We start from the raw sequence: 6,548 nt of genomic DNA, 5'->3' as shown, positions 1-6,548 counted from the left end.
TGAAGAGGTCGTCTGAACTCTCCGGAGCTTCTCACTTTTTCCGTCGTTAGGAAGACTTAAAATATCCACCTAGTCACAAGGTATCAGTGCTGGAGAGACCTTAGCAAAGCCAATGGTTTCCATTCTAGCTGCACAAAAGAACCATATGGAGAACTTTTAAAAATTAGATCAGTGCCTGGGGCTTCTGCCAAATAGAAGGAATCAGAATGTCTATGACAAGGGCTGAAGAAATTGGTTTTTTGTTTTTTTTTTTTTTTTGAGACAGAGTCTCACTCTGTCGCCAGGCTGGAGTGCAGTGGCACAATCTCGGCTCACTGCAACCTCCGCCTCCCAGGTTCAAGCAATTCTCCTGCCTCAGCCTCCCGAGTAGCTGGGACTACAGGAGCAGGCCACTACGCCCAGCTAATTTTTTTGTATTTTTAGTAGACACGAGGCTTCACCATATTGGCCAGGGTGGTCTCGATCTCTTCACCTCGTGATCCGTCCGCCTCGGCCTCCCAAAGTGCTGGGATTACAGGCTTGAGCCACCACGCCCGGCCGAAATTGGGATTTTTAAAAAGCTCTTCATTCACTTAAGGTCAATCAAGCCCGGAGAAATACTGAGCTAATCCAACCCTTCCTTGTTTTAAAATGTAAAGGGGAGTGACAAGTTACCTTTTTTCATTTAGTTGCTGGGAGAACAGAGATAGGAACTGAGACCTTCACTCAAATTTTGAAATCTTATTAGAGCAATGTGAAAGTCACGAGACTACGAAGTGTCGTGGAACGAGGGAGGCAAGTTCCCTCAGACCCGGGAACTGTGACTTCCCTTGAGAGTGAAGCTGTTTTGCTCTTTGCTTTTTTCTCTCTCCTGTCCTGAAATTCACCCCAAAATTGTTCAAACTAAATCAATATATGCAAGCAGCATTTATTTGAAAAGATGCTTTTCAAATATATGTATATCTCTCTATATATTTCAAGTATATATATATCTTCTTTTTTACCCAAGATAGTGGATTAGAAGCTTTCAGTGTACCTTGGCCGCTGGGAAATAGTAAGATAGTGCATAAAGATCAACTCTGTGAGCATTAATTCAAGAAAGAAAATGGGTGATATGGTTTGGCTGTGTCCCCACCCAGATCTCACCTTGAATTTTGATAATCTCCATGTGTCAACCGCAGGACCAGGTGGAGACAATCAAATCATGGGGGCAGTTTCCCACATGCTGTTCTCATGGTAGTGAGTGGGTTCTCACAAGATCTGATGGTTTTATAAAGGGTTTTCCCCACCCAAATCTTACCTTGAATTGTGATAATCCACAGGTGTCAATAATGGAAAAGATAATTGAATCATGAGCGCAGTTTCCTCCATGCTGTTCTCACAATAGTGAATGAGTTCTCGTGAGATCTGGTGGTTTATAAGGGGCTTCCTCCTTTGCTCGGCATTCTCTGTCCTGCCACCCTGTGAAGAGGCACCTTCCACCATGATTGTCAGTTTCCTGAAGCCTCCCCAGCCATGGAGAAATGTGAGTCAATTAAACCTTTCTTCTTTATAAATTATCCAGTCTTGGGAATTTCTTCATAGCAGTGTGAGAACAAAATGATACAACTAATACAACAGGAATCCACTGGAATTGTGAAAGGCACCTCAGGTCCTAGGGAGAAGAACGTGGGCAAACAGCTCCTGTGATGATGTCTGCCTGACAGGTGTGAAACCTCAGTATGTGAGAGGGGCAGAGAGCTTTCCTCTGTTATTCACCTTTCCACTGGGGATCCCAGCAACCCAGGCTGAGGGAGAGCACTTTGTTTTTCCCAAGCCCTGGAGCTAACTGGAGAGAGGCTTGGAGGTGCTGAGACACAGGGAAAAGCTTTAGGTGTTTGCTCAGACCCAGAACTGAAAGGTTGCCATTTTTAACCCGAGTACACATAAAGTCAGCCATTCTTTGGCAATCTGGCACTGTGGCTGCACAAGCATTTTTGTCTTGGGCCAGAGATTGGAATGCTTGCTCTGAAGCAGTGTAGAGGTCTCCACAGCTAGAATTATAGAAGGCACCTCATCATTAGGCACTGGAATTGTGCTCTCCCCTATCACAGGCCTGGAGCTGGAGGAAAGCTGCTACAGCTGTGGTTTCTCCTGTATGTGGAGACTTGCAGCTAGGACCAGCTTGGAGATATGGACATGTCTCTGCCAAAGACTCTGGAAACAGAGAAACATACACAGTTTCGGTTTAATTCCTCAGACAGTAAAATGTGCCATGGAAGACTTGAGCATTCTCCTATGCAAATCACAGCACCCAGGGACAGATGCCACAGAAGCTTCTAGTGCCCCTGCCAAGAGGAAGTTATCGGAGAGGTACAAGTCCAAGAAATTCTCGGTATGGAGGACAGGGTGTGTTGGTGACAATAGAATCTGACTATTTGAGACATAATAAAAAATGTCTTGAGTTTCCTACTAATTCGTCTTTACTTTGCAGAAAGGAAGGAAGGAAGGACACGAGGAGGGAAGATGGGGAGGAAGGTAAGGAAGGAGGGAGGGAGAGAGGGAGGAAAAAGAAAAGAGGTAGGGGAGGAGACCGTTATGGTACCCTATCCTTCATGCACATAAACACACACATGCACACTCACCCGCAAACACATACACAGTCACATATACCTCAAGCGGATGGTGAATTCTGTGCTCAGTGACAAAGAAGAGAGATATGGCAGAGTGAACATTGAAAGTTGCCTGCTGAATACTTTTCTTCATGTGTTTTTTCCCAAAACTCTATGCCTAATTTGGAAACCGGTGTGCAAAAGGATATTCTCGAGAGTAGATTAAACATGCAAGACAGAAACACAGAAGATATTTTTTCTGGATTAAATGACATTTTCCTCAACTGAAGGGGAAAAGCAGGAAAGAAGTCCAGTCTGCATATCGCCAGAGAGGGAGTATTTCCTGCCATAAGGAGAAAAGCTGGGGACAGAGCGAGTACTGACACCTTTTATTTAGACTTTTGATATTTTGTTCATTGTGGATTGTTTGCATTAATTTAGATATTGGTAATTATACATTAAAATATGACTTATGTGACTACTGAGTTTTGTGGTATCCCTTAGCCTTAGACCTAGTCCTTGAGTGGAGACACATCACAGAAAGATGCCAGTTCTCCAAGCATGCCACACCACTGGACCACAAGTGTCATGTTGATGGCATAATGGACATCCAATGATAACTTCAGTGGAATGAAGACCTACAAATAAGAGGTTCCTCTGCTTTCCAAAATTTTGCACTGCATAAGAACTCTGAACTATAGGGTTCAGTATACCATAAAAAAGAATGAGGTTAGTAGCAAGATTGACTCTGAGAATAGAAAACTAAATTCTGCTTCTTGCGCATTTGAGTTTACGGACTGATATTTGCATCCATTTTACGAATGATTTTCAACTCTGGCTGCATATTAAAATCAGCTGGAGTGTTTCCAATATATACCAAAGACAGAGCCCTACCCCAAAAGGTTCTAATTTAATTGGTATGTTTTAGAAGCTTGCTAGGTTATTGTAATGTGCAGCCAGAGCTGAAAGCCATCGCCTTATATTGTCAAGCATCAGTGTTGCATGCCATGTGCACACCAACAGCTGAGCCTCTTAGAGAATCGGCAACCATTGCAGACTCCCCCACCGCCTTCCCAATATTTCTTTCTTATGTGGCTTCAAACAAATCTGAGTACGCAGTGCATATATCAGTAAAATATAAGAGAAAATAAGGAGCTTGAGCACACAATTAAAATAACAAATAATTTTGTTATTTTAGCCCTAGCCCCCAGCCTTAATTTTTTTTTACTATTTTTTGCATTCATTTATTGAAATGATATTTGAAACTGAAAGTGCTCACACAGGATAGGTGTTTGCCTTTGCATCTCCCACACAAATCTTGACAATGGGGCAGTTTAGGGTCTATGCGGAGAGGTTTTGCTAGCCAGCAACATCTAGTTTGTTTATGACTTTGATGGATACCTTCCCCTTGGTGAGAGTTATAAGACTTCTGACAAGTTTTGCAAAACTTTGAAGAAGCCCTTATTAGTTCCTTGTACACACCACACATAGGCACTCTCCTAATGGATGTTGCAGTCCTTGCAAAACCCCTTCACCTAAAGTCTATAGAGTGTTAGTTCTTTATAAAATGTTTGCATTTATGCGATAATGTTTTTGAAGATGTCAAAACCATTTTATAGTTAGACAATAAAGGAAACACATTTCAGAATAAAATTATACAAACCCAGTTTATTTTTTCTTATAAAATTAACATTGTCACAACTTATATGTTTTCCTTAAATGTTCTAGTGACTGCATTACAGTAGCAGACCACCTAGCTCTTGAAGATGGGAAGTAACACCTACCTCTCTTTACTTCGTTGCTATGGCTTGGGTTTAGATTAGGTTTAATTCTGGTTTTCAAGGTGCTTGTAATCTAATAGTCTAGTGGTAGTTCAGGATTCAGCATCATGACACTATGATGGATGTCCGTGAAATAGTCTGTGAACCAGTTTACAACTCAGACAACTTTATTAACCCATCTGTTCACTCATATGAATGAAGTAATTCCTCTACCAACTACAAATGACTATCACCTCCAATGACAATGCTGTAAATTAGATGTTCAACTTGAAGGAGTATTTGCTTGTCTCTAAGGAAATGTTACTGCCAGGAAAGGCAAAACCAACAGCAAACTGAAAAATAACTACTTCCTTCGTTTGCCAAATGAAACTTGCAGCTGACTTATAAGTAGGTAAGACAAACAGCCAATCATTAGGTGACTGAAAGTGTCAGTAATGGCCAAAAGCGTCACTTTACCTATTTATCCTGGGTAGATCCCCAAAATCCGTTATTGGCATTGGAATTCCTTCATCAAATAGTGCCACTTCCTATAGAACATATGTAAAATGCCTGTGCTTAATACATCCATGGGAAGACTAAAACATTGTGACTAACAATTACATCTAGTAGAATTGTTCACCTCACTCAGAAGCACTGCGCACCCGACTTGGAGGAAGATTATGCAGAAAGGATGGTGAATGGGACAAAGAAAAACTGTATTACTTTATAACTTCCTTTGGGACACCCAGCCTGTGTACTTATAGAAATCTTCTGCTAACTCCCCTCAATTCTCCTCCAATGACCCCATTATTTAGCCCCGTATTTGTAACCAGTATTTGAATATCATCTCAGAGAAGCAAGTGATGAAAGGTGAGCTAAAACCCCAAAAGAAGAGTTCTTAACCTTGAACCCATAGAGAGGGGTCCATGGAGAGTATTCAAAGATCCATAAACTTGAAAAGAAAAATTCCGTAATTTATTTTTACTAACATATAACTGAAATTTAGTTTCTTATTCAAATATAAATGCAGACACCAAAACACATTATTATTAGTAGAAGCTGTGACTTTATCACAGATAGAACTTATACTTTTATTTATTATAACAGCTGTTGCAGACATCTTGAAAATCTATATGTGTCAGTACTTTGAATTTATTATTATTAGACTAGCCACTAGATTCTGTTTATAATGTGTAAGTAAGAAGCATACACAAACTATATCACAATGTTTTAAATTATTTTTATAACTGTATTTCAATGTGATATGTTTTCTTTGAATCCTTTGTATTTTATATTGTTCGTTAGAAACAGTATTCCAAGAACAGGTTGATACGCTTCACTAGACAGCCATAGCAGTCAAGACACAAAAAAAGTTTTAAGAACTCCTACAATATAAACTACTTTACTCATTTTACTTATTAATAATTCTACTTCTGTTCACTCTTACTACATATCCTGAATATATAACCTTTCTCAAAAGAACTTACAGATTCTAAAATTCATACAGGCAAGACAGGCAAAAACCGAAATATCTTCTACTAAATTCTGTGCTACCAGTTGCCCTCTAGGCTTCATGGCAAAATAAAGAAGACAGATACTACCTACATATGCTTAATTCCAAAGAACACATTAAAAGTTATTTTCTGCAGATGATCAAACTTAAATGATAGTAAATGCTTTTACTAGCATTTCTCAAAAAAGAAAAATTATCCAGTGCCTATTCACAGTAGCAATCCTATCCTGACTTCTGTGGAGACTTGCTGGAGGACTAGCAATTAACTCAACCTTTTGGAACCTCTACTTTCATATGTGCATAAAGCAGAAAGGTTTGGGTCATTAAACTATGAAACTGTGTAACTATGTCTAAAGGTTCTCCAGTCATCAAGTGCTCCATGCTCCTATGTCTTATAACTTATTTTGAGATTTCTAAATGATGAATGTTATATAATCATAAAATGATATCACACAGAAAAAGAATTCAGGAGGGATAGTGAAGTCTAACTTGTGTCTATTCATATATTTGTAGGCCTCAATCTAAATTCATAGCAGTCAACTTTGTCTGCTTCTGCCAAGCCACCAGGTTCTTAGTTACCTAGCAACTCCCTTACAATAGTGTTGGTTGCTGTCAGTGGCTCATAGGCACTCTCACAAGCTTTATTGCTATTACACTTAAATCTCCACTGAATTCCCTGCTAAGTTAAGAAGCAAGAACTGAGAG

Source organism: Callithrix jacchus, chromosome 6 (genome assembly GCF_049354715.1).
Source record: "Callithrix jacchus isolate 240 chromosome 6, calJac240_pri, whole genome shotgun sequence".
Taxonomy (NCBI): Eukaryota; Metazoa; Chordata; class Mammalia; order Primates; family Cebidae; genus Callithrix; species Callithrix jacchus.
Note: the sequence above shows the minus strand (reverse complement) of the source record.